This window comes from Montipora foliosa, chromosome 13 (genome assembly GCF_036669935.1).
Source record: "Montipora foliosa isolate CH-2021 chromosome 13, ASM3666993v2, whole genome shotgun sequence".
In the NCBI taxonomy this organism is placed as follows: Eukaryota; Metazoa; Cnidaria; class Anthozoa; order Scleractinia; family Acroporidae; genus Montipora; species Montipora foliosa.
This window is the reverse complement of record NC_090881.1, coordinates 29,115,246-29,122,822: the sequence shown is the minus strand read 5'-3', so window position 1 is coordinate 29,122,822 and position 7,577 is coordinate 29,115,246. Positions and strand designations below refer to the sequence as shown.

The 7,577-nt window shown below is 38.8% G+C and overlaps 1 long non-coding RNA gene across 1 annotated transcript; it reads left to right on the top strand.

Moving 5' to 3' along the window:
- The first annotated feature begins 5,709 nt into the window (after positions 1-5,709).
- Positions 5,710-7,211, top strand: LOC137982839 (uncharacterized). The gene is made up of 3 exons (XR_011118835.1): positions 5,710-5,809; positions 5,969-6,100; positions 6,879-7,211. It is a non-coding gene; the product is annotated as an uncharacterized lncRNA (long non-coding RNA).
- The last annotated feature ends 366 nt before the right edge of the window (positions 7,212-7,577 follow it).

Below are 7,577 nucleotides of genomic sequence, written 5' to 3'. Positions count from 1 at the left end.
AAGCCTTTTTTCAATAATTAACGTTCTTTCTTGATGACAGACGAAATTTTGAGAATCCACCATTGTAAAGTCTCCTTGTGTTGTCTTTTTTCCTAATCGTCTTAAAGACATTAACTGTACTTCCGGGTCCCCTTAGCTCAGTCACAGAACAAGAAGAAGAGAAAACAAAAGAATTCAAAAGCGAGAAGAACGCAATAAAGAAGATTGGAAAACAAAGGAAAAGTCAACTTGAATAACAAGCAGCAAATGAGCTAAAAGTTACAAACAGGCAGCCCTTAACAAGCCCCCACGACTGAAAAGCTGCGAACTTGCGATTTCAGAAATTAAACTTTTCCCTTCATTTAAGGACAAGTGAGCGCGTCATCAGGAGTATTGGAATGAAGAAAATTGGAGAACAAAGAAACATATCAAGATAAAGTGTAGCAGAAAAAAGAAACAGAACAAATGTGACAAAATGAGAACAAGATCCTCGAACAGTTTAGAACCATAATACTAGAGATCATTAATTGAAACATTAACTTAATCATTATAACATAAAGTGCGGGAGCTCATGAAACACTTGCTGTTCCATGGGCTGGTCGCATACCGTCAGTTGATTTCTGATTAATTAATAAAAACAGTATATGTAAACGATTTCAGTGATGTAAGTACAATCAAGACAAGAAGAAAGAGAAGAGATGAATTCCAGAAAGGATGAGAATGAGAGCGGAAGACATCGCATGAACTGTTTACGATTATTTCATCTCTGGAAAATAAAAAGAATGGGCGAAATAAAATGCAGATATGATTGCACTTACCAGAAGATTGAGACAAAAATCAAAAGTGTGGAAATCAGAAGAAAGCTGGATTCAAAGCAAGCCAAGTTTAGAGATAAAAGTTTCATCGGCCGGACGCAATCGTCGAAGGATGCCAAGAAATTAAATGACAATTTTAAAATTCGCGAAATACTCACACCGGAAACTCCAGTTCAAGTAAAGAAATTACCTGAGAAGGGCATGAAGTTAGAAGAACATAGTTGACCAGTCCATACCAGTGAGACGAGAGGAAACTGAACTGCGTATACTGCTGCTCTCTTTAAACAAATCCAGGCTATCCTTCCCTTGTATGTTCAATGCATCAGTTGTCACGGAGTTTGGGTTGATTTTGCCTTTCCCCTTGTTGGGGTGCTGCAAATCTGATCCTTTTGAATTCTATGCTCTTCCTCTATAGACTTGCTTAACACTGATTGGTGAGACACCCCGAAGCATCTTCGTTCTCTATTCTTTTTTCTCACTCCTTGAGCCCTCCCAGATTAACCCTTGCCAGCCTGTTATGAGGCTTTTGTACCGCGTTTCATCTCTTAATCTCTTTTTCAGTTGCTGGTATTCATCACTCAGTTGTAGGCATCGAAAAGGAGGCTACTCCTTTTATTTTCTCTGTTTTTCTTTCCTATTTTACCTTTTTGTGCACTCCAGTCCTTATTTCATTTTTCTAGTGCTATGCCCATCGGTGAAAGGAAAGCGTTTAATAAGTAATCTCGACTGATTTATTCGGCAATCTGTTTATGTTTCGTTTCCCCTAACGTCTTATCTTTAATGGTCCAAACGCTTCCCCTGGAAGACTGTCACTCACATACGACCTGCTCCACAGCCCTATTTAAGTTTTTTCTCAACTCCATTTCTATATATCTTTGTCCGTTCTTAAGCGGTAGGTTTTCGTCTTTACAATCTCTTGATGAGCCTTTCCTTTACACCTGATTGCTTGAGCTTTCCTTTCTCCTCTGATTCAATATCTGCCTATTTCTACTCTCTGTTTAACACATGCACACATGCAATCCAATTCTGATAAAGAAGCATTGCTCATGATCTCTCTTGGAACACAATGATTCTCAATGATCCTATTTCCACACTTACTGTCATGACACGGTCACTCTGTCATCATCCTCATTATTGTCTTTCTATTTCACTGAGAAATTATCACCTTCAACAAGCTTATCATAAAAATGATGTTGATGATTATGTTTATTATCATCATCATCATCATCCTTACAAACACCATCATAACGATTTTGTCACTTACAGGTAAGCGGATGGTCATAAACTTCCTAATTAAATTTCATGACAATCGGTACATGCAGACACTACACTGATTATACGTCCGTTATGTTCGTTTACTTTTTCCTCCATGATTCGCGATTCGGTTGCCGTGATTCATCAGGATGTTTAAGTCCGCTCACATTCATTATTTCGCTGCACTTTCCGACGTTACCGTCGTGTGTGCATTGGAGGCCTTTTATGGCAGGTATTAATCCCTTGAAAAGGAACTAACAAATTGTCATCTTCATCATTATGGTCTACCTGTCAAATACCATGAGAAATCGTCATCGTCATCGTCATGATCTTTACAAACACCATTATCACGATTTTGTCAGTTACAGGTAAGCGGATGGTCATAAACTACCTAATTCAATTTCATAACAATCGATACATGTGGGACGCTGCACTGATCATACGTTCGTTCGTTCGTTATGTTCGTTTATTTTTCCGCCATGATTCGCGATTTGGTTTGATGTCTTAAGTCCGCTAACTTCCATTATTTCACCACACATTCGTCACCGTGGCATCTGCATCGGAGACATTTTGTTGTAAGTTTCGATCCCTTGAAAAGGAACTAATAAATCCGGCGTCTATCTGTCTACTACAATGAAAAATCATCATTGTCATGATCTTTACAAACACCTTTAAAACGATTTTTTCAGTTACAGGTAAGCGGATGGTCATAAACTACCTAATTCAATTTCATCACAATCGATACATGTGGACACTACACTGATTATACGTTCGTTCGTCATGTTCGTTTATTTTTCCCCCAAGATTCGCGATTCGGTTGGATGCTGAAGTCCGCACACGCACACATCCATTATTTCGCCACACATTCGTCACCTTGGCATCTGCATCGGAGTTTTGTCGTAAGTTTCGATTCCTTGAAAAGGAACTAATAAATTGTCATCTTCATCATTATCGTCTATCTGTCTACTACAATGAGAAATCATCATCATTACCCCGTTGAAATGGATGGATCGTCGTTAACTACCAAATCGAAAGCATCACAATCGATACTTGCAGACAAACATAAGTTTCTAAGTTTTGGGAGCCTTTGATCGTAAGTTCGATGTGATTCGAAAACGTCAATCAGCTCACTGCCTCACAATTATCAGACTCTCCCGCGCAATATTCAGGTGGATTTTGTCCTCTCATGTTCCTTTATTTTTCGGTCATGATTCGTATTTACCCCCTGGGCATCCCATAATGTCTTTCGAAACAATAGAAATCAAAATGGCCGCCGTATCGGTAAAAAGGTCTATTCACCTGGAAAAACATATCTATTACTTCGCTACACCTTCGTCAATTTCGTCTGCAGATGCATTTTATCGTACGTTTTGATTTCTTGAAAAGAAACCAATAAATTGTCATCTTCATCGTTATCGTCTGTCTGTCCACTACAATGAGAAATCATCATTGCGTCATTGAAATGGATGGATCGTCGTTAACTACCTAATCCCAAGCATGAACTCTTCATCAACATTTAAACCACGAATGAGACGGTTCTCTGTAATGGCTGGATTTTTTCCTCTGATTGTTGCCTTCGTTTATTTTTTTCACTGATTCCCAATTCGATCACGCGCGCGGATTCATCTGGATGTCTATGTATTTTGCCACATGTTCTTCATCATGGTATATGGGTTATAACTTTTTCGGAGGCATTTTGATTGTAGGTATCCATTCTGGTAGCTCTGGTGGGTTTGTCGATATGTTTGCCTCAAATTCCAGGGTTAATTCTGCATTTCATTCACGCAGTGATGCCTTCTGAGAACGGTATTTTGCTATAAGATAACTTCTCATTTGAACTGAGTTTTGTATGATTCAGGATGCGCTGTAAGTGTAACTGCACTCTCTTTTGCCTTCTCTTTTTAGTCAAGATATCGTCCTTTCTTTGCGCGATTGTCATCGTTACAAAGGAATTCGCCTAATCCGAGTGAGGAGCGCGGATTAACATGTGCATGCGTCCTAATTCCGAATGGAATTAAATGGAGAGTTACAACTGTAAGCAAGACTGCTCCATTTTCCCTTCGTTGGTGGTTTGGTTACTTGCCTCTTTGTGCCGGCGACACTTAAAAATCACCTCAAAAGCGACAATTTTTACTTTGTGGTGTGGAGCAACATCTACACTTGGGGAGCCACTTCTATCTTCTGCAATTTTATCTTCTCCTTCCTTTCACATCTTACGTTTTACCTTCATGAAGTCGCGAGTGAAACTGGAACTTTTCTGCTGGCATTTTACTTTGAATTTCTTGGTCTTCCTTCTTTTTAACGGATGTCCCAATTCTTTTCTCTAGACGTAGATTTTGGAACCAAATGCCTGGCTCAATTGCTTTTCTCTCTGCAAGAGCCGTATCTTTACCCCCCTCCCTTATTGTATATGCACGTATCAGTTTTGTTCGTTTGTGTCCGTGTTGTGTGTATCGGTGTATCGTGTGGAGTGTGTGTGAGTGAGTGAGAGAGAGAGAGAGAGCGCCCGCGCGTGCGCGCCACGCCTGCATAATTTAACTTAACATTTAATTTAATTATACTTTTAATGACTTATAGATTCTGTTATATTGCCAATGATATTTCATTTATGCTACTCTTGATCTTTTGGAGCTTTTGAGAGATTGTTACAGGTGATTATTCAAATAGCAAAGGAAAGAGGTCTTGGCTGTGAAAAATTCTGCCTGCGTACCAGAAAAAAATCGTTAAGCGAATCCCTTATTTTAACGAAAGTCAAAGTAAAGTCATTAAAACTTGTTTCGCAAGTCAGCGCTACTGGAAAATCCAAGACCACCAAACGAGAAATAATTAACTTAACTAGTCAGTGTCTACTGGTTTAGTAAGACACAGACATTTTATTCAACCCCCTTTATCCAGGAAGCGCACAAGCGTATTGGACATCGCAATCAACTGAAAGCGGCGTGGCTTGACAAGGTAGGAAGAAAGAGCGGAAATAATTAATAGAAGTTAGGATAAATCCTTACTATCAGAGAATAATTAACAATTAGACCCCTTCACCCTCAAGGGCCACGGGTCAATAGCCCATTCGGCACCCGTAGCCCTTGCGGGCGAAGGGTCTAACTGTTTTAGTATCACCCAACAAGTCGGACAGAAAAGAGAATTATAAAGTTAGCAAATGCAAGTTGAAGGAATATTTATTTGGGAATAAAACGACAGAAAGCGTCACGCTTTTCGCTACTCGAGGACTATTACCAATAGTCCTCTAGTAGCGTAGCCAATTAAAATGCAGGATTTGCATTAGTCCACTAGTTGGGTTATACTAATACAGATTAATCCTGCAACCAATTTATCGGGGAGATCATTAATCCAAACTGAGACCGACGTACTCTCTGGTACCTTTACGGTGCCTAACTAGGGTTGGCAGCTTGACTTAACAATACTCCAGGAATACCCAACAAAAAGTACTGGGAAAAATATGCTGCAAAAGCAATCGTTGTCTTTCTTTACACATTTTTTCAACTCCAGTTTTTCGATTGGGGTTTGGGATAGTGATATATGAGAAAAAAATCATGGAATAACTTAGATAAATGCCAAGAAATAATTTTGTGCTTTATTCGCTACAGGGTCCGGTATGATAAAATACTAAGAGGTTAAGGTTACTTTGTAAATTATATTTCCTTTCAGTTGAAAAAAAAGAAGAAAAAGATTGCTTTTAAAGCGATAGAGATCGAAGCTTTCCGGAGTTGAAGAAGGGGGAGTTCTGCTATCAGAGAGGCTAAAAGGTATGTACTTTGTAAGTGAATAACATCATTCTCAAAATCTCACAAACTGTGAACGATAACTCTCTTGAATATTCTACGCTCGACTTTCTAAGCGTTTCGTGACCTAGAACTGGGAACTAGTGATTACTGCTAGAATTAACACGCGACCTTTTTTCGTAGTCTGCTTAGTCGGTATCTCCAAAGAACGCCTATAAAGGAAGTGGGGGCGGAGACCGGTAAACACAACTTACTCCATGAACAGTTGGTGATCTTGTTTCGCGGTCTTGGGAAATGCTGCTGCGGTATACACAGGTATGAAAATCTCAATTTTCTGACTTTAAATTTATGAACCACCTTTGATCACTGGATAACCGTCGGCTATTCGCTTTTTTTACCAATCCCATAATAAAGTTCATTTTCGAATTTTATTTGCATTAAAACAATGGATATCCAGTTCACTGAAAGATGGTACGGGTCCCAAGAGTAATTAACTTGAATTGCTTTTATGTAAAGAACCCCCCAAACGTACTGCACTACGGAATGGAGAAAATAGTCAATACCTATGTCTAAAAATCCTACCACGACAATCAAGGATGCTTCAGATAAATGAATTTTCAAACGATAATAATTCGGTCGTACCGTTTGGTTTACTCTTGGTACAAATTCTGACATTACTCTAAAGATTCGATAATTTGTTTTGTTCTTAAAAAGAGCGTATTTGAGCAGGAATATGGAAAAAAAATTGAGAGAAATAATATGGTAACTATCGTCTCGTCATGTACATCTCGGAGGGAAAATGTGCTAGGTCTTCGTAACGGCGTTTTCGCAGATCAAGCTATTTTTAGACGAGTTCTTAAATAATATTTGGCTTGCGTGCATGACCATTCTCAATCCCATTGGTAGTAATTTTCATGCAAAGAATTGTGATTGGCAGGAAAGGTCTGGTTTTGCGGGAAAATCTGTCTAAAAAGTAACTCGGTCTGTGAAAACGCCGTTCCACAAATATAATGAAATTGTGTACGCTCCCAATCATGGTCTCCTGACACGGTATATTTCAAGTCTAATTTGCAGCTATCTACTTCATATTTAGCCAAGAATTATGCCCGTCATTATACAGTACAAAGGGCCACCAATGTTCCTCAAGAGGACAACACCGGCATGCAGTCTCCGACTCATACTTTGCTAGATGAAGCTGTCAGTGGTTCTACAATTAACTTTGAACAATTTTCACATTTGATCATTACCGTTAAAAAGAAAGAAATGTAGAGTTTTTGGTTTAATTTTATTGATAAGACTTAATCTATCAGATAGCCAACTAGGATCTACTGCTGATATCACTCGTAATTTCTTGTCAAAAGACTGATCCAATACATCTAAGGGTTTGAAAAATATCAAAGTCGTCGGATAACTACAGAATTGAGGGTGAATTGAAGGGGTAAAAAGTTAAAATGGTGTAAAAACATCGCAAATTAACGTAATACGCACGCATTTACAACACCTTATTAGCGAGTAGAGAGAGAGTTGTTTTATCTTGCGATCGCGACAGGATAGCGAACGGGCGTTTGCAATATATCAAGGGTTAATAACAGGGTTTATACAACCTTGTGGTATGATAGCATGCGCGCGTCCGCGAGCAATATACAAATAAACAAGTAAATGATATTATTGTCTTATTAGACAAGTTGAGGCTAACAATTATATCATAATACAAGATGGCAAATCCACTTGTGAATTATATCATTCGATACTATGGTGCGTGCGCCTTTCATACAACTTACATATAACTTCA